Source organism: Macrobrachium nipponense, chromosome 21, assembly GCF_015104395.2.
Source record: "Macrobrachium nipponense isolate FS-2020 chromosome 21, ASM1510439v2, whole genome shotgun sequence".
NCBI lineage: Eukaryota > Metazoa > Arthropoda > Malacostraca > Decapoda > Palaemonidae > Macrobrachium > Macrobrachium nipponense.
This window is the reverse complement of record NC_087212.1, coordinates 2364853-2387809: the sequence shown is the minus strand read 5'-3', so window position 1 is coordinate 2387809 and position 22957 is coordinate 2364853. Positions and strand designations below refer to the sequence as shown.

At 36.7% G+C, this 22957-nt stretch overlaps 1 protein-coding gene across 2 annotated transcripts in view; it reads right to left on the bottom strand.

The window, feature by feature from the left end:
* LOC135197692 (ras association domain-containing protein 10-like) overlaps positions 1-22957 on the bottom strand; it is a 708795-nt gene that overhangs the window by 225427 nt on the left and 460411 nt on the right. For both annotated transcript variants that reach the window (XM_064224710.1, XM_064224711.1), the window contains exon 2: positions 13269-13369. The gene's annotated coding sequence lies outside the window, so the exon portion shown is untranslated. The remainder of the gene's footprint in view (positions 1-13268; positions 13370-22957) is intronic.

Here is a 22957-nt window from a genome sequence, read left to right as displayed (position 1 = left end):
TCTACAAATTTCAAAGCCACCAAAGGAAAAGTGTCACATACATACGTACTCACAAACGGAAAACAAAGCACAATTACGAGCACAAACGACAACAAACTAAAGACTGCGATCCAATGCCAAAGGTCACTGACAGCTTGTGACATCTCAGGAGAGAAAAAACGACCCAAGACGCTCACAAACATAAATAAAACATTAGCAACAGCCGAGGCACAAACGCTCACTAACGATCACAAGCGAAAGAATGTGATCCAATGGCAAGAGGTCGTGAAGAGGAACTCATTAAGAGGAGCAGGATAAGAGGAAACGACGGGACTTCGAGAAATATACATTAGCGAGGCCTCGTACACCGGCAGGTGGCAGAAACAGGGAATACGAGGGCCCCGGAGCGGAATATCTTAAGGATTATAATGGAAAACCCATTAATGATAATATATAAACGAGGTAGAATGGCGAGAGTAATGGAATCGGGAAAAAGGATTCGATTCTAAGAGAGAGAGAGAGAGAGAGAGAGAGAGAGAGAGAGAGAGTATGAGGAATGGCAGAGATGACAGGCATCGAGATATAATAAAATTTTTGTGAAGTAAAAGTATTATTAGGAAGTTTTATGAAAATACGAGACATTATCACCAAAGTCTCTCTCTCTCTCTCTCTCTCTCTCTCTCTCTCTCTCTCTCTCTCTCTCTCTCTCTCTCTCTCTCTCTATACTGAATTGTTCAAGATTAAAATTGTGCATCTTTACTAATTCCAAAAACATTTCACTTTCTAGAGCATCTAATTCCTTTAGATAGAAATTACTAGAATTCCCAAAAGAAAAAAAACAATCAATATACAGATACAACAGAGAAGCCTTAGGAGTGAAAATTCGACACTGCAATGCTGTTGTATCTGTATGTGACTCATAAACATTGCTCTTTTAACAAAGAAAATACATGACCACATTTCGAGTATTTATATATGCACGTACAGTCATGAAACGTATTATAAAATCAAAAGTAATAAAGGTGATTGTGATTATTACCCAAAATTAGATAATAATAAATCATAATGCTATTGATAGTACAAATGATAATGACAACAACAACAACAATAATAATCAATATTAAATTATGAAACCTGGACGCAAAGAATTCATGTATAGCAAACGAGACTTGCCAGAAAAGGCGAATGAAGAATTTGCACCAAGAAGGGTCTTGGGACGTTCATGAATATTTAAAAGAGGGGAAAAAAAACCAGAGGCGGTGAAAGAGAAAGGATATCATGTGCAGAACTACAGGATCCCGTATTCCTCGAAAAGGGTTCCTGCGGGACCTCCCGTGGAGGGCGTGAGGTGTACTGGAGGCCGGTGGAGCATCGTCCTACCAGCCAGTATCCAGCCTCAGGTGAGACAACCGGGAGATTCCTTCCAGCATCCATACTCAGGTAGGGAACTCAGGAGGAGGAGGAGGAGGAGGAGAATGAGACAAGTTTAAGGTGGTATGTGGAAAGGTACCAATAAACTGTTGACGATTTCAGTGACAAAACAATAATTATTTTTGCATTACAAATCAGCCGCAAAACACTAGTAATGAAGCAATAATAAAAACACAATTTACTTAACTGGAGGCGATGAGATCAATCCAAGGTAGTATGTGGAAAGATGACGATAAAATGTTGACAATTCCAGTGTCAAAAAGATGATGCTTGCATTTACAAATCAGTCCCATAATAATAAGGATAAACCCAAAAATAAAAATATAATTCCCTTAACTACAGAACTGGAGGAAACGAGACAAGTCCAAGGTTCTTTGTAGAAAGGCAACGATAAACAGTTGACGATTTCAGTGTAAAAAAGAAAGAAAGATGGTATTTGTATTTACAAATCAGCCACGAAAAACTAAGAATAAACCAACAGATAAAAAACACAATTCTCTTAACTACAGACCTGTAAAAGGTGTGCAAAAAGCAACATTAACAGCTGATCAAATGGCAATGTTAAAAGAAACGAAAACATCGATACTTGTATTTTCAAATGAGCGCTATGAACGCTATGAATTAACGAATAGGTAAATAAATAAGAAAATACACAAACACAAAATTTTCTCAACTACAGAACTGAAACTTCTTCGTCCAACAAGAAAAACGTCGAAAAAAAAAATCCGCTCGCTCAGCCCCCAGCCTAAAGGACGCGCAAGGTATCACAAGCCACCTGCCCCTACTTTATTACTTAATACAGCCCACATGTTCTAGCCATCTGCAGGCCAAACCTCTTTATTATACACCTTTATTATATTATTATACGGCCAGCGGACCGCCGCGGTGATTCTGAGAGGACCCGGCAGTCTCTCTCTCTCTCTCTCTCTCTCTCTCTCTCTCTCTCTCTCTCTCTCTCACCTCAAACTGAGGAGAAGAAGAGAGGAACCCGAATGTCAAAAGTAATTTGATGCAGAAACAGGAGAGATTTAAAGCTGTGAGGAAGAATGATAGCATAAGACAAGATTTTGATATATGTATGTATGTATGTATGTATGTATGTATGTATGTATAGTATATGATATGTATATGTATATGTATTATGTATATATATATATATATATCTATATTTTAAGTATATATATATTATATATCAATATATATATATACATACACATAAACTATGTATATACAGAAATGTTTTTCCACCAGCCCGCAGGGGGAGGGGATGGGCAACCTGACGAGGTCAACCAAAGTGATGCCCGCTGAAACCTAAGAGGACAGGATATTTGAATAAAGCGACATACATCACATTTTCCCCTTCACAAAGGATCGTCCGCCTTAGCATAAAATAACGATTTACCGATGATCTATTGCTGAGCGCGTTGCCCGTCTCTAGAATACTAACCAGATTATTATAATTGATGATGAACAGGACTGATGTCCCAGTTTACCTGCGAGCCGTGTCCGGGCTAATTCCTTGGCTCGCCTTTGACACGTGTGGATAATTTATGCATTTGTAAAATATATATATATATATATATATATATATATATATATATATATATATATATATATATATATATATCTATATTATATATATCTATAGTACATATTCTGTATATTCTAAATGTTAAATATTTGCTGCAATTTTGATCTTAATTAATAATAAACAGTTTGGAATCAAGACGATCCACCCAGATTTCAGTGAATTTGAAATTCATAATAATCAATAATAATAATAATAATAATAATAATAATAATAATAATATAAACTAATAATAATAACAATAACAATAACTAATAATAATAATAATAAATTAAAAAAATCCTCATAGTAGCACGAGTCTTCAAATGGAGAAACAAATCCACAATTATGTAAATGTACATATATTTCAGTTTAAAAACAAGCAAAGATAGCTTTCGGGAATCTGTTCGGTTCCCCTTATCAATGAGATTGATAAGGGAACCGAACAGATTCCCGAAAGCTATCTTTGCTGTTTTTAAACTGAAATATATGTACATTTACATAACTGTGGATTTGTTTCTCCACTAATAATAATAATAATAATAATAATAATAATAATAATAATAATAATACGAAAGCACTCACCGACGCAACCTGAAATGGATTTAGTAGTCGTTATCGGACCTATTTGATTAATCTAATACGATGACAGTTCATCGCATTCATCAATAATCACCTACCGGGTCTCCATCATTTAAAATAAGAGATGACTACATTCCTCGTCTGACGAAATTCTCCACATTTCCATTAAGTAACTGAAAATCAACGAATCCTACAAAGTAGGAAAATAAATATAGGTTTAACGAAAAGATATTGTCTGTCCGTACTACTGAAACCTCAAAAGAAAATGTAATATATATATATATATATATATATATATATATATATATAATATATATATATATATATGTATATATAATTTATATATATATATATATCATATATATATTTATATATTATATATAAAGATAGAAAATTATAATTAAAAAAATATTGTCTCTCCACACTGATGAATTTTAAGAAAAATATTCAAAATATATGTATAAATAAAAAATAATACCCATTACAGCCTACTCTGGATGTACAACAAAAGCACACACACACAGACGTGAATACATTATGTTCCAGCGCACAGGGAACCCTTACAGCCCCATCCAGACCCATAAATAGTATCTCTTGGACCTGCCAAAAGGGAGTCTCTGGAATATATGATACGATGACCTTTGCTGTTGGAACACCAGTTTAATTATTCAATCATTCCAGTGACAAGCGACCTCCATGATTGCAAATCTAAAACTATAAATATAACCCATTGCCTTGTATGCTTATAATTATAAGTGAGTTTTATAACATTAGATTTTAAAGATCATTGAGAGAGAGATGAGAGAGAGAGAGAGAGAGAGAGAGAGAGAGAGAGAGAGAGAGAGAGAGAGAGCAACGCCCATCAATCTTTCGGGAGATCGAGACAAGCTGGTCGTCTTCGTCGGCGGGTATATCACGAATTCAAATGAAGGTGTCCCTGCAGAGCAAGGGTCTTCGCCTCTCCTACAACTCGCTTATCACCTCTCTCTCTCTCTCTCTCTCTCTCTCTCTCTCTCTCTCTCTCTCTCCACGAAACCTTTCTACATGACTCTCTCATTCTCCTAGTCTTTCCAATCTCCTTCCTCATACCCTGGATCTTGTGAGTTCCTTCCATATTTCTTGGTATTGTCTCTCTATTTCCATGAATCCTTCCAGCTCCCTTTCTCATTCCTTGAATCTTTCCAGTCACCATACTCATTCCCCTGATCTTTCCACTTGCCTCACCCCTTCACCCAATCTTTCCAGAGGCAGCAGAAAATATTGAGGAAATGAAGTTGACTGGAAAGATATGGAAAGGACCGGAGTGACTGGAAAGATCAGAGTAAGGAGTTGTGAATGGTATCCCGGAATGAGGGAGGTAGACGGGAATTATTCCGTCATAGGCTACTCCAATCTTTCCAGTCACTCTCTTCCTTTCCACATCTTTCCAGTCAACTTCCTTTCCTCAATATTTCCGCTACCTCGTCCGTACTTTTTCCAGCTAAATCATTCATTTTCATGCTTCCCACTCCCCTTTATAACTTCCAAAATCCTTCCAGTCAAACTCTTTGCTTTTGATATTTCCAGTCGCCTCCCTAAAGCACCATCATCATACAATCAATCCTGGATATCCTCAACTCCTCAAACCTTTCCAATCACATACACATAAAGAATCCTCAGCTATTTCCAGTGACCTCTTTCCAGCCTGAACTTCCAGCCATCTCTTCCCATTCGAATCTTCTCAGGCTTCTTCCTCGCTAAATCTTCCCAGTACCCCTCATTCGAAGAAAGCTACGGTCTTACGCGTGTGTACTTGAATCATGAACAGCACAAATGCATGGCATCGACAGTCACGCGAATGGGGTATGATAGATGCTGGAATTTAACACTGGATATTGAAGGTGCTGGATAGGATTAAATATCAAGTATGGGTGAGAAAGCATAAGGAATTGTTAAAACGTTAAATGTTATAAATATCGGTACCATTAAATAAGTAGAAGTAGATTCATCTGACTGCACACACACACACACACACAAACACACAGGCAGACACACACACAGACACACACACAGAGAGAGAGAGAGAGAGACGAGATTTAGGGAGAGAGAGAGAGAGAGAGAGAGAGAGAAATTCCTTAGCTAGATTTCAGGAGGTACATTTAAGAAGTACAACTTAATATATTTGTCCGTATTACTACTACTACTTCCGAGTGCAAAGAGAGAGAGAGAGAGAGAGAGAGAGAGAGAGAGAGAGAGAGAGAGAGAGAACCACTACGGTAATATATATGCCACAGGCACAAAGAGAAACGCCAAGCTAGCAATAAATAAGGAGGAAAGGATTCAAAGGACATCTGTGCCTAAACTAGGTGGGAGGTTTGTGGTCTGTGTGTGTGTGGCGTAATTTGGGATACTATCAGAGAAGAGAGAGAGAGAGAGAGAGAGAGAGAGAGAGAGAGAGAGAGGAGAGTATCTCAAAAGAATACGGACTATTGCATTACATGAATAAATTTATTCATACCTTATGAACTTTATTGCATGCAACAGAGAAAGTAAGACCTAATAGATTATAAAAAAACATCTATTTTTGAAAATAATAATTCTCTGACTATAAGAAAATTTTGATGAAGCAAATACTTATCTCTAAGGATGAGTCTGTCTCCTTATGAGGAAAACGTTTGTCACTGAGTAATTCGTTGATCATTGTCTCCTTGTCTACCAGTCTGGTGTATATGTCAGCCTACTGCAGATGTCTCCCACTGAATAAGAAGTTACCGTCTGCCTCTTTATGAGGTAAATGCTGTTTCTTGATAGGTAGATGTTTGTCTCCTTATGATATTTATTCAATAATTCGAAGAGAAAACTATGTATAAATTCTGACTAGACATTAAAATCTGGAAACGTTCAAAACGAACAGAAGAGAGACAAGAAAATTAATATTCATTCCTTTTATAAGACATTTTGTATGAGGAACCCACAGAAGACGGAAAACTACGAACTAGCTTTCACAGAGAGAGAGAGAGAGAGAGAGAGAGAGAGAGAGAGAAACACACGCACAAACAGAGAGCAAGAAAAAAATTCGGGCTGCAGGAGCCAGCGGCTGGCCCAACATCGCCTTGCGTGCTTGTCACTGTCCCGAAGTAGACACGATTCGGGCCGTAGCTGCATTCCCGATGCAACACTATGCGGCGCGAACCTTGCAATTATGTGGTCGGAAAGCGGGATAAAAAATGATTGACTGGGCATGCAAATACGTGGATTGTGGGGGGAGGGGGGGAGGAGGCAGGGGGAGAGAAGGGGTGGGAGGTGGTGGGAGGGTGAAGGATGAGGTTGGGGGAGGGGGAGATAATAGCTGTTCTTAAGACACTTTTTATTGGGAAAACATTCTGTTTACATCTCCCTCCGACGATTTTCCGTTCGTATAACACCTCTATTTACATGACATCTGCTGAAATGTTTTCTGTGGTCTTTGGAGTTCGTTCCGCTTATGCACTTGTGGATGTAGGCTTTTATGTATGTTATGTTGTATGTATGTATGTAATGTTAATGTTCTATTTATGTATGTATATGTATGCTATATATATATATTATATATATATCTTATATATATATATGATATAATATATATATATATGTGTGTGTGTGTGTGTGTGTTGTGAACCCTGTGCGGTTGAAAGTTGGTGTGCGTTGCTCCAAACCAGCAATTAACTTCTTAAAACCGAGTCTCTTACTAAATGTTTATGTATAATACTCGTGAATATCAAGAAGTGATTCAATACCAATATTAACAGTCACCTGGTTTCATCATAAAGTCAACAGACTAAGAGAATATTATAGTTTTTTGTACAGCATCATCATTTGTTTTTAAATTACAGGTTAGAAAAACACAAACCAAAATAAAAGTTTGATCAAACCACGACCAAACAACATCATAAAAAAAAGGAAAAAAGGTAACAACAGCACTTAAGAGACGTCATGACTATAAAAAAATTTCTAACTTCAGTACCCTCCCTGAACATGTCTGAAAAGACACACGAAAGCTCACTAGACTGTTTAAACCCAGAACACCTATCAACTGTTCATCTCTAAAGTAAGTGTCAAATGTTCCTCTTGAGAGTATTTGTCAATAGCCCCAATCGGCGACCCTTCAAGGCATTCTTCCTCCGAGCGAGACTAGAGGCTCCGTTACATTTCGCCAAGGGATCTGGCGACCCAATGTCAATATTGGTTGCGCAAATTTTCACACATTCTTGCCATCGACTCTCCTGGAGGTGTTGTGCGATTTCTCTCCCTCCTAAGCAAAGAGGCTACAGGAGGATCTCTCTCTCTCTCTCTCTCTCTCTCTCTCTCTCTCTCTCTCTCTCTCTCTCTATTCATCAGATATTAAGTGAGCTGCAATTATATGTTGGATAAAAAAAAACTTTTTTCTAACCTCCAACTAACTTTATCATAATTGATAATTTTGACAAAACCACTCGACTACAAGAGACTTAATTTATGCCTATTGTTGAAATACCTTATAGGGTTTCGCTTACTTCGTAATTCGTCATTTAATATGGCTTTGACCCACACTTACTGAACATTTGTCTTTTCATAATTCAGAAGCACACAGGCTTTCTTGCTTATTTAGCATAAAAGGAGCTTATCAATCACATCTTTTCTTAGCCAATCGGTTTGTTTGCAGTAAAGGAAGTTGACGAAGCAGAGAGAGAGAGAGAGAGAGAGAGAGAGAGAGAGAGAGAGAGAGAAACTCATCTTAAAGTACATATATAGCTTTAACCAATAGTTTACTTGATATTTATATTCAGAGAGAGAGAGAGAGAGAGAGAGAGAGAGAGTTGGAATCTACGTTAACTTATTAAACAGAAAAGGGGGTTTTATAAGAGAGATTGGGAAGGTAAGGTGGCAGAAGATAATAGCTGGAGGAAGAGGAAGGGAGCAGTGATGAGCGGAGGATGAAGAAAAGGAGAAGAAAAAGAGGATAAATAGTAGGCGGAGGATAAAGAAAGAATACGACGGAAGAAGACTTAAGAGAGAGAGGAAACAAACAAACATCAGGAGTACGAGAAGGCTAAGAAAAACCGAGCAAGAGAAGAAAAGAAGAAGAAGAGAGAGAGAGAGAGAGAGAGAGAGAGAGAGAGAGAGAGAGAGAGAGAGAGAGACTGGAGGAGAAAGAATAATCGAAGGAAGACCGCGGGTAAGAAAGGTTGGGAAAGCCACTCGAGAACTTCTTCGGAGACAAATTGCTAAAGCAATTAAGCAATAAAAACCCCGACGTCTCAGCCTGCCCTATGTACTCTCTCTCTCTCTCTCTCTCTCTCTCTCTCTCTCTCTCTCTGTGTCCACGACATCTTCCTCTCCTCCAAGGGCTCAGCAAACGAAAGGTGGAGATGGAGGGTCAATTTCACAGTGTATAAGCGAAAGGACATATGGCACAGATTGGGAAGGCGTATTTAGCGTATAAAGGAAGTGTACAAAGCGTATATACGTGTATATATACACATACGGAAACAGTGGGTGCGTGAAAAGTATATAACAGTGTGCCATAAGAAAGTGCTTAAAGATATAATGTGAATAATATACATAAGAAAGGTGCATAATATTGAGGAGTGAACAGTGTACATAGGAGAGGTCTATATAGTGTGCCTAAAGAATATCTTAGGTCATCAGCGACGTAATAGCAATGTATTGCAATAAATGTATTCATTAATGTTATTAGTACTGTCACCTCTGAAAAAATCACAATATTTACTATTCTCAACTTTAGAATTAAAACATTATGATGCTCAATATCACCATCTTTTCTTGGAACCTGAGTTCGAAAAGGGTATTTGATCATTATAATGAATCGAATGGTTGGCTACAAGTCACCTGGCGTTACTAAAAACTAAATGAATATGGACATGATAATGATAATAATCCTATTATTCTGAATGCCATACTCAAAATTGTCATTACTGAATAACGCTATTCACTATTCAAAATAAACATCACCAGCCAAAATAAAATCATCACCATAAGAAGTGGTACCCTCATAACAATCGCCACACAGATAATCATCACTAAAATCATCATAACACAAAATGGCATCACCATAATTATGAGAGCAAAAAAAAAATCACCATCACGAGTATACATGAGCATCACGCACACATCATCATCATCCCTACACCATGATCACGATTAAAAATCGCTATTAAAATCACCATAACACTGCACGTGATTGCCATCATTATCAAAATGAAGGCTACCATCAAAATCACAATGAAAGTCAGCGTCACAACACGCAGTCATCATCCCTGCGATCATCATCATCATAATCATTATCATCGCCATCACCATACGGCAAAGAGGACGGCGGAAGAATCCGCGACGAAAAACGGGCCAAGATTAATGCGAGTTGTCGCCTCATACCCCCCTACCCCTAACTCACTTGCCTTGCAACTTTCGCGTCAACGATGACAAATGGCAAGTGGAAGAGGGTGGGGGAGGTGGGGGAAGGGGTGAAAGAGAGGGAGGGAAGGGGGTGGGGTGGGGTAAGGGGGAAATGCCCAGGGTAGGTAGATTTTTCAGTGCCAATAGGGCCGAGGATTATGATGATAAATGTACGCGTAAAGACGTAATAATTATAGTCATCACTGGAACGATTTATTTTTTATTTTTTTTATATTTTTTATTTTAAGTTCTTAATTGGGGCAACCCAGTCTTCCCCTAGCTGCAGTTAACTCTCTTGTAGTTAGGTGGCAATGAGAAAAAGAAAGCGGATTTTGGTTGTATTAATTACGCCACGAAAAAGAAAGCATAGTTAGGTTTATTAATTACATGACGACGAAGATAGCAAAACATGTTGACTGATTACGTTACAGAGGAGATGAAAGTGTAATCAGGAGGTGTCAATATAATTACAATGAAAACATGTTTACAAAGCATATGATTGCATCTCTTCATTTGCATGACGTTCACATCTGTGGTGGAGAAAGGATGCCTATTTCTTCTCCAGCTTGGTGCTCATACAAGACGCGCCATGCATGGAAAATATAGAACCCAAAATAAACAAAAATAAATGACGCATTGCAATCTGAAGAAAAAACCTAATAACCTAAGATGTTCTTAAAAGTTAAGCAGTTACATCGCCTTTCATAAAGAAAATCAGTAATTAAAAGTTAAAGAATTGGCAAACGGTTTCAGCTTTCACTTCTTACATTAGAATAAAACTGGGTTGCTTAAGAATGTCTTGAAAATGGATAAGTTTCTATTGCTTTATAATGTTTATCTTACGATGCCTACAAGTGCCTTTATGGAAGACCAACATCACTGCAGAGAGAGAGAGAGAGAGAGAGAGAGAGAGATTAATTTTGATTAAAACCTAAAATGTTCACAACATCAAGTGCTGTTTCTCAGCGTAAACTGCTAATTCGCGAACAAACAAAAGAAACCAAGTGTGGGTATCATACACATACACACCCAGCCTTGCCAAGGAATACTATTACTATTCAGACCCAGGTATGTTACACGGGAAGGCCTATTATGCATATCCAGGTATACTACATTTTGACGATATATCTATCAATATATATACGTATATATATATATATATATATATATATATATATATATATATATATATATATATATATATATATATATATATATATATATATATATCCGTTGGTGTACTAGCTATATATAGAGATATATAATATACACATATACACTATTTATATATACACACACCACCTATACAACAAGGGGTATAGGAGGGATATTTACAAAGAACCTACGTATACTTATAGGCAAGACCTAGTATAACCCACAGTCTGGCTTCGAAAACCTATCCAGCAGCAGCAGCTTACTCATCACTCAGCGATGATGGACTCACGCTTTAACCACCTGAGAGAGAGACGAGAGAGAGAGAGAGAGAGAGAGAGAGGAGAGAGAGAGAGAGAGAGGAGACAAAAGGCAAGAATGAATCATGAAGACTCCTCACATTCATAACCTTCCCTATTGGGTTCTGTCTGCCTGACGCCAAGTGAATGACTGGGCCGCCTGGCATCCGAAACCGTGCACTGATGGGCGGCGCCATTGTTCACGTGTGACGTTTATACGAGGCTACCGTGACGCGGTGGTGCCACAGGGCCGCCCTTAGCCTACCCCCCCCCCCCCCCCCCCCCCCCCCCCCCCCCCCCCCCGTAGACACGCGCGCGCACGCACACAAAAATACACACTACCGCTTTCTTCGGGGCACCATTTTCCGTGTAATACCCTTACGCACATTCGCTATGCGCTTCTAAAAAAAACAAAAAACAAAAACACACACACACACACACACACACACATATATATATATATATTATATATTATATATATATATATATATATATATATATATATATATATATATATATATATATATCTATATATATTATTTACTATTTACATATCTCTTTATCCACAGGTGATTTCAACCACGAACTTTGAGAAAATAAGATCATTTGCCTTTTCCGTAAGCCAGGAATTCCTTCGAAATGATCTGAAACAGTGACAAACAAAAAAAGGTATTTTATAACACGCCAATGGTTCAATATTTTATGATGATAATGAGTTCCAACAACACCAGTATCAACACTGAGATTAATTCCAGTTTGCAATGAGGTGTGTACATGTGTATAAGTATACACACACACACTCACATTTATATAAATATATATATATGCGTGTGTGTATTAGTGAGGCGTTAACATTAATTTATTGCTTTTGATGACAGATAATTAAATAATAGCTCTCTCTCTCTCTCTCTCTCTCTCTCTCTCTCTCTCTCTCTCCTCTCTCTCTCTCTCTCTAATAAAATCCTTTTCTTCCAATGTCGTTTGGAAAAAGAAAAAACTTAAAATACTATAGAGTAAATTAGCTAAAGTTAAAGACTTTAAAAAAATATGAGAGAGTAAACACCCTCCCTGCCTACCGCTTTACGCGGAGTCTCTCGTTACTGCATCACCGGGAGATACACTCCCTCACACACACACACACACACACACACACACACAAACACACGCACACAAAAGCCGTGCGCTAGTGACGAAAATAACGGGGCCTTCCAGTACCGGGAGTAACGGGAGATGCCATCTCTACATTTTAATCAGGGGAGATGGAACGCCTTCTCTCTAATGCGACATAACTTTTTTTCTGTATGGGCATAATGATGACCCAAGGCCTTTGGGACCGAGCTGAGTAATTACTGGTCATAACAGGAATAGTAATGACAGCAGGTGAATTACATTTGGACATTACATAGGATGCATGTTTTTTCATTAATTGGAATACACATTCATACACACACACGTATGTATGTATGAAAGTATCTAAAACATTTAAGCTAAAAATGCTGTTTCATATCATATTCACACAACTTGGGATTAAATACCAAAGGGTTGAGAAAATTTTATTTTAAACGACATTTGTAGCTCAATATTTGTATATATATATATATATATATATATATATATATATATATATATATATATATATATATATATATATATATATATATATATATATATATATATAAGCGTGCACGTGTATTTCACACATCAAAAACTGACAGTAGAATTACATCAAATGCACAAAGACAAAATATATAAAATCATTGAAAAGACACAGCTCGTGTCAAAACAATCAAACTGATTAGTGGAGATGATTCACATAAAAAAAAGGCAGAATGTATTACGGAACTTACCTTGTTCACATGCCAGCTGATAATTGTTCATAACACCAGTTCACCAATGACCGTCGGGTGGTATTCAGTTGGTGAACGAAGTAACGCCGTTCTGGCCAGTCCTGTCAATGGTAAATAAAAAAAAAGTATTACTTATTGTGTTGATGTTTTCATCGGGAAGACTCATAAGTAATTGCCTACACTACCAAAGTCTGTTTTTTTTTTCTCTGCCCAGAATTACTGGGCACAAGATATCACTGAAAAATTATTGGGGATTTTTAACTATTACAAGAAATATTCACTGAAAATTATTGAGGGATTTTAATATACAAGATAATCACTGAAAATTATTGAGGGATTTTAATATAAGCCGAAGGATAATACTTTAGCCTCTCTCTCTCTCTCTCTCTCTCTCTCTCTCTCTCTCTCTCTCTCTCTCTCTCTCTCGTAGGTGGGGGGAATGGCTCCGCCAATAGACAATGCTAAACTGATTGGTAGATTACTGCTATTTTTCCGATTCGTATAAGTATGTTCTTTCTGTTGGGACATTACAAACACAGTATACGCACAATAGTATTGTACTTATAATAATAAATTCAAAGGGAATTAAAGCAAAATACGCTTGGAGTATACACTGATTTTTCTTACTACAAATAATGATAACATTCTTACATGAGACACACTATGAAATATACACAGTATGCATGAGCATTGATAGAAGTTTGTAAATCTTAATTAAAATATTTCAAAGCAAGCACATCACTAGCTAATGTGTATATGTATTATGTATGTATATATGTATTTATGTATGTATATACGTATACATACATATATACATATATATACCCACACATATATATGTATGTATTATAGTATATATACATACATACATACATACATATACATATGTATATACCCACACACACATACAGTATATATAATATATATGTATAATATACACATACGTAAGTACATATGGGACCTTCCTAACTTAATTAAGTATTCGAGCAAGACCCGAGCGTATGTGTAAAGGGCTGGTGGTTCCTTGGTCCGCCAGCAAGGAGGTCCCTCGCACGAAATCCCGGTCGGGAATCACTCAACCATGAAAAAGAGTTAATTCTCCGGTGCCACGATACTTAGGCTTTGCTTTGATTCGATTTCCCGAGCTTTGCTTTGCTTTGCAACCTCTTGGCTTTGATTTGAATTTCATCAACCTCTTTTTTCTTTAAATTCAATGATTTTAATTTTAATATCATGACTTTTCCTAGCTTCATATAAATTTTTTCGTATACAGTAATCAAATGGACATGCGATCACATAAGCGTATTTATTGCAATACATATATATACATATACTATATATATATATATATATATATTATATATATATATATATATATATATATATATATATATATATATATATATATATAAAATGTTACAGATACAGGAGCACTAATGGAGACACCACAAAAATTATAACAACGACAATAAAAAAAATACCAGTAACCAAACTATTATCAATACTTATAGGTAGACACCCGTTCCTAACCCCTCCTCCCCCCAACCCCCGGCTCTCTCTCTCTCTCTCTCTCTCTCTCTCTCTCTCTCTCTCTCTCTCTCTCAGAATGGGTGGCCCAACATATGTTTACAACTAAATCAGTACTAATGATGAATAATAAAAAAAATAATATTATAAAAATAACAATACCAAAAATATTATCAATATTTAAAGGTAGATCTCTCTCTCTCTCTCTCTCTCTCTCTCTCTCTCTCTCTCTCTCTCTCTCTCTCAGTATGGGTGGCCCAATTCGTGCTCTGCCACCCCCCCACCATATGCCCAACGCACACCCATCCACCCACCGACCCACCCACACACACACACACACACACAATTGCACTTGCACATTACATATATCCCATACTCGCCTCTCTCCCCATAGCACCCATAAGCCTACTCTCCTCCCATCCCCACCACCACCACCCGGTGGTCTTACCTGCCCCAGGTGAAATGAAGTAATCAACTACCGTATATCCTCACGGAGACGGCAGCTCCGTTTTCATCCTTCATAATAAAGTGATGGGCCAAGAATTATTAGTATCGTAAGGTTGCCAGACTGAGAGATGCTATCGCTGTCCACCGCTGTCTTCATTTTTTCCCGTTTATGCTGTTGTTTGTTTCTTTATCTATTTATTTACTTATCTATTTATTTATTTACTTATTTATTTATTCATCTATCTTTAATTACTTCTTACTGCTTCGCTCCGTTTATTACTATTATATTTTATATGCTTTCCTTGGGAAGTTTGCTTTCTATCAAATCAAGGCAATATTTTTCGAAAGCTCCTAAGAATGTTTGTGTAATAATAATAATAATAATAATAATAATAATAATAATAATAATAATAATAATAATAATAAAATGTATTACCAAAAGTGATGGAATAAAGGAAAATTAAGGAGTCTCAGTATGCAATTAACAAACCATTTTCAGCGATACTTGTTTGGAAGAGGGTCTATTTCATTCTATATAATAATAATGAAAATATAATAAAATAATAATAATAATAATAATAATAATAATAATAATAATAATAATAATATAATAATAATAATAATAATTCAAGAAACTGTTTTGCTCCGCTTGTGGGTACCCTTCAGTCGTTTATATACCTCTCCATATTTTTTTTTTGGTATTTTCTCACTCGGGGCTGGGCTAGACTTAAAACATATAAGTTACCCATTTAATACTTGCCAATGTCGGAATGGTTTCTAGTTATTATTATTATTATTATTATTATTATTATTATTATTATTATTATTTATTTAATGTTTTTATTTTTGTTAAGTTTGATTTCCGAGATAGAACATTGTAAGACAGGCCTGGCAAGACACTCTGTGTATGTATGTGTGTACATATATATACAAATATAGTTTATATATATATATATATATATATATATATATATATATATATATATATATATATATATATATATAGAGAGAGAGAGAGAGAGAGAGAGAGAGAGAGAGAGAGAGAGAGAGAGAGAGAGAGAGAGAGAGGAGAGAATGTAAATAATACGTTAAAAAAACTCGTGCTAATCGGAGAATATTAAGTTTATCAGTGGATTCACTTTTACAATAATTAATAATCGACACTGCTTACTTGTTGCGAACATAATATTGAAAATGTAAATGTAACAATAACAGCAAAAACATTTAAGGGATTTTTTCCTTTATTTATAATTCACACTGACATAGTCCCGTTGTCAAAGAAAGTTAAAGCACCATAACGTAAAATATATGTTTAATACATAAAATTTTAACATCATATATATATATATATATATATATATATATATATATATATATATATAAATATAATATAGATCTATGCACACACACACACACACACACACACACACACACACACACACACATATATATATATATATATATATATATATATATATATATATATATATATATACATATATATATATATATGTATATATATATATATTATTACACATAAAAAGATACGTATATATATATTTATATATGTGTATATGAATGCACTCTTTCAAATACAATAATAAGAGATGATTTAGTGTCGCATATACTAGTCTAATAGAACAGGTACCCTACCTACTAAACACTGCTTATTGTGAGAAGGAGGAGGAGGAGCAGGAGGGGGAGGGGGCTGGGGGAAGAGGAGCAGGAAGAGGAGGAGTAGATAATGCTTGTAGTGACTAAGGATGGGAGTGGTGTGACAACAATGTTAGCATGCAATAAAAGATGAGTCGCTAAAGATAAGGTTGGTGCTCGACTCAAAGATTTATTCTCAGCCGAGCTTTTATATATATATACATATATATATATATATATATATATATACTATATATATATATATATATATACATCATATATAAAGAGAGAGAGAGAGAGAGAGAATGGTAAAATGAATGAAGGAATCCATGAGTGTGTGTCTATATATATATATATATATATATATATATATATATATATATATATACATACATATACTATATATATATATATATATATATATATATATTATCTTAAACGAACCAGTCCAAACCGTTTCAAAGAAGAGTCCGTTTTCTGCGCCTTCTGTTTGAAGTCTGAACGCTGCCTCTGTTACTCAAAAGGCGGGTGGGCTGTCTTCCGCACAATAGCGCGTGGAAGCCTAAGTTGTCGATGTACTGTATTCTCCTGCGTGGGGGCCAACGAAAATTTGGGCTTCATTGTGAGGGAAGCCTGACAAAGAAGCCTATTGTTCTTGCGGCCATCACTTTTGCATACCCTCCCCATTGTCTTCACGTGTGCACACAAGTGCGTTGAAGATCAAGACAGAAGAAAAATGAAAAAAAGATGTATCTCCATCTTGGAAGTTCCGTAGAATGCGTAAGTTTTTCATTTTTTTTTATTTGGACAGTTTGTTGTAACTCCTTTAAAACAGTTTTTCTTTAATCAATCCACTGGTCTTACCATCTCTACAATTGCAACCCGACATAGGGGCAAACACGAGTCTTCTAATTAGAGAAACCCCAACCACACAGGTCTTATGTATGTGTGTGTGTATACGTATGTATGTTCGCATGTATTAGGCGCATGTGTTACGATCATAAACTAGTTATTCCGAGGTAAAAAATATCAGGTGGCTAACATTTTCAATTTTACTACACCTTTTATTTTTGTTCATTGCTGCAGGAGTCAGTAACCTGACCCCATCATAAGAACTTTCTTAAAGCACTGGACAGGCAAGCAATCAGACAGACAGACAAGACAGGCAGACTAGACAGAGACAGAAGAACAATCACTGACACAATCGGACTGACAGACAGACATACTAAAAAATAGTAGTACTGTTACTGAAAATGAAGTAAAAATTATGTGTTTATTTAGTGTTTATTTAACCGACAACAAAAAAAGAAAAAAGCTAACAAAACAGAATAAAACTCATTCAAACATGATACCTTAATGAAACCGCCGCGGAAATCCCATCTGGGCGAGTAGGTCGGCGACAAAAGCGACCGAAAAACGCCACTTCCTTCACAGCACCGGAAAATTCGTTCTCAAGAGACAATGAGCGACGCTTTAGCATAATCGGACTACAAGAGGAGAATAAACAGCCGCCTCGTTAGGTCTATTTAACAAAGAAAGGGAAAGAATATTCTAAAAATAATCCACAGAAATGGTGTCAAGAAATTTCACAGAATCGTGACGTTTCACAACTTGGCCTTTGAAATGTTTGAGGGAAAGTTAGCACAAAGGGTACAGTGAATAGAATCAAATTAAGTTAAATCTTCTATTTTTCTTTTGGTAAACCAAAAATCTATATAAAAAAAGGTCTTAAAGACTACTATTGCTAGAATAGAGAGAGAGAGAGAGAGAGAGAGAGAGAGAGAGAGAGAGAGAGAGAGAGAGAGACCGAAACCAATCGTTAAAATCCATTAAATTGAAATCAGACGCCAGTGAACAATGAATAACTCGCATAAGAACACAGGAAACAAACACACACATATACCAACGGTCCTAAGAACTTAATAAACTGAAGTCAAACTTGGGCACAAAGACAGGAAACCCAGCAGCTGACAGCACGGCAATGGAACTAAGGTTTGCATGTCTTTCAGCGAATACGCCTATTTGATTAACGTGGAATCAAAATACATTCCTTGGTAGCCAAATGTCCATTTATTAAACAGTATTTCATTGAGAGAGAGAGAGAGAGAGAGAGAGAGAGAGAGAGAGAGAGAGAGAGAGAGATTACCATAAACTAAACACAACAACGAAAAATATCTACCAACAATTAAAAAACATATGAACACACATAAACAATCAAGAGATCTAAAATAAACAGGAAACAAAATAGGGCAATATGAACGCAGCTTAAAAGGACATTTGCATTTTCTCTTTTCCATTATCAGTAAATCTCCTCTTGTTAAAAAAAATCACCGCGTCGTGATTACATCGTTGTAAATTAAAGCTCCACACTTATATCAATAAATTGTATTATTTGTCAAGGATAAAAACAAAGACTTCCGAGAATATTTCGTCAGTGATCAAGTTCAACACTGAGGAGAAACACTGTCTCCAGGTATTTGAAAATCTTCGATATAAGTTTTACAAATAATACAATTTACTGATATAATTGTGGATTTTTATTTTACAGCAAATCTCTTCTTCCGAGCAATCCTAACGCCACGGGAGACTTCCGCACTCTGTAGTCCTTGAACTGTAATGGGCTGAAAATCGTCAAGGAATATATTATAAGGTGTTATTCGTCGAATAACACGCATTACACGCGATTACCGCGAGGCAGATGATGGGCATGATTGCTGCAAATCGCTCTAATGAAAAGCTGCGAATGCGTTATATTGCTTTTCTACAATTTTAGTGATAGAACCACGCTGCTTTGGCTGTGGGACCTTGGGTTTCCACGAGGATAGTCTTTGGCTTTCAACAAGTTTTTTAAAAATATTAATTAATGAGCAATAAGGTTTTTCAAGGAAGTATAGAATACCTTTTAAATATTTTATCTTTCTGTAAATATAGTTGCATTTAAATTTATTTTCCATGCAGTAAAAAGGCCATCTGAAGGTAATTGTTTATTTTCTCTTGCAAGAAAGTAATTACAAATAATTACTCCAAGTGAAAAGTCATCTGAATCGCTTTCGTGAAACAAAGAGACAATCAAGTTTGCTTTTTAGAGCACTTGAAAGGGCCATCAAGATTTACTTTTCATGTAACTCAAAGTAAACGTCAAGTGCAATAAAAATGCATTTAAGAGTCTTTTTCCCGTAATAAAAACGCCGTTTAAGCTTCTGTGTCATGCAATTGAAAGATGATATCTAAAAGGATGGTTATTTGCTTGAATTTCTCACAGTGAAACTGACTGAAGCTGATAACACAAAACTCTCTCTCTCTCTCTCTCTCTCTCTCTCTCTCTCTCTCTCTCTCTCTCTCTCTCTAAAAAAAATAATCAAAGCCTCGAAAATATTTCCAGCGTGGCCCTCCAAAGACCACTCCTTCCATACCTACCGGTTTCCAGCCATCGACCACTTCTTGCAACACAAGGCACGAGGATTCTTGCAATAACTAACACAACTTTGCACTTCCCCACGCGTTCCCCCACAGGACACCGCCAGCCGAGACCAACAAGATCGCCCTATAGCCTGCCTGGCTGCCTTCCTGCTGCCTCTCCGAGGGATATATCAGTGCAATAAATTAGCCAGGTTTAATCCTCACAGTCGCTTAATCGCTCGCTAAAACAGGCTAATTCTGGCCCGCTTTTCTTTTTTCTTCTTGGCTATATTAGGTTACCTTCAAAGTACTCGTTATTTGGCGTCGGTCAACAATGAATATGTTGCTTCTTCATTGCCAGCAGGTGCTTCTGCTATTTTTGGCACAGTTTATTTTTAGTTAGTCACTTGTCATTATCTTAACTTAGAAAAGCATGACGCATTTGAATATTTTTCAAAAGACGTTTGTTTGTGTCCTTTCTAGACCGCAGAATAAACAGCATTTACAATCATAAGTTTTTCGTAGATACCGAAAACTAACTGACAGATATAAGACAAAAAATTATAAAAATAACTCTTAGAATCGAGAGAGAGAGAGAGAGAGAGAGAGAGAGAGAGAGAGAAACACGGTGTGTCACAAAGAGGAAGAAGCGGAGAATAGCGAGGAAAGCGTAACGGGAAATATCACGACATTTACTGAAAGGTTACCTTTCTTCCGGTTACCGGCTACCATTCTACGACCAAAGACGCCATCTGCATCTCTCTCTCTCTCTCTCTCTCTCTCTCTCTCTCTCTCTCTCTCTCTTTCTCTACATTATGTATATATATATATATATATATATATATATATATATATATATATATATGTATATATATATATATATATCCATATAAGTGTATAGATATATTCATACATATGGGTGTTGTATTGTGTTAAGTAATTATGCAAATTTGTGTCCCTTTCATTCTGAACTAGATAAATGCGAGTGAATTTTACCCGCGGGTGTTCCACTAAAAAATAAAAATAAGAAAAACCTGAAAGACAAAAAAATAGCACACCCTACACTTCCCCATAAATGTTTCATGGAGAGAGAGAGAGAGAGAGAGAGAGAGAGAGAGAGATACGCGCTTTTACTCGAAGAGGCAAACAAGCGCGGGCCGAAAAACTAAAGTCTGTTTGCCATGCAAACAGTGTCAATGGCAATCGGCACTTACGCGGATTTCTCTTTGTTATCACGCGTTGCTAATGTCTCCTCCGTGTTGTCGAAGTGAGACCTAATCTAAAAAGGCTTTTAGGGAGGTCCTAAGGAGAACGGAGGGGACAAGAAGGGGGCGGAGGGAGAGGGAATGGGTTGCGAGGAGGAGGAGGAGGAGGAGGAGGAGGGGAATAGGAAAGGCATGAAAGTGATGAAAAAATCACTTTTTTGAGGTGTATAAATGGGAAGGGGTAGGATGAGGAGAAGGGAGATGATAAGTACTGGTAGCGAGGGGAAGGAAGGCAGACGGAAACATAGTAAGGGGAATAGAGGAAGGAAAAGAGGAAGCTGAGAGGAACAGAGAAAAAGAATAAGAGAAGTACGGGAGGCACTGGAGCGTATGTCGAGTATGAAAAAGAAAGGATAAGGGTATAGGGCTTGGTGAAAAAACCGAGGAAGGGGTAAAGGGAGCAAATATAGAAGGGGAAGAAAGAGAGAAGGGAGTGGAGAGGGAGGAACTAGAGAGGAATGAGGGGGCATTAACCCATCCCAAATGTAACTCAAGGGAAGGAAACTCCAGGCGTAGATCGTTCTATATTTCTTGAAACATTTCCTTCCTATTTCTAATATTTCCAGAGTTCAATCAAAATGGAAAAAACAAGTGAAAAGGGGAGGTGCCGAACCCACATTATGTAATTGGTATGTTCCTTAACACCAACAGTAGTAAAACGTAATGATCATAACCGCCATCGTTTCCTGCCAGTCGTATTCTTTCCCTGCCTGCTTGATTGACAAGCCCTGAAGTTGGATGACCAATTTGAGGAGAAACTCTTCAGCGTGACGACGTATTTGCCACTTTTTTTTTATTCTAAATTAGTAGAAAACTACCTATCAGCACCAATAGACTGGCACCAGATCACCTGTGTTTTCACCGTCGCACACGCGTCGGTGGCATGTCTCAGCCAGACAAATCTGTATGATTGAAAACTGCTTCCGGTTATTCAGACAACTTAAAACTCCCCGAAGCTTCCTTGGGCTTTCGCCTGGATATAGAAATTCGGGTTTTTAATTCCGCCCGGCTTTCGCCAATTGTCCCCTACGGGTGTAAGAAGTCAACATCCGCTAAATAATTCCATCGTCAACATACTTTATGGGAATTCCGTTCAAATGAGGCAAGATTACAGAAATGTGAGGATCACTTTTTTGTGCGTCGTTGAAGTCTCCTGAAAGTTCATTCTTTTTCTAACCATAAGTAAAATATATCCGTTCAAGTGAGGAAAGTTTAAAGAAATGTGAGGATCACTTTCTGTGTGACGTTGAAATCTTCAGAAAATTAATTCCTTATTTGTAGCTATAAGAATAATAATTGACAAATAACATTCAAATACCACGAGTACAATAATTCATGAGTTAAAAGCAAATATCCATTTATATACAAATAAACTTAATACTCCAATTTGACAGATTC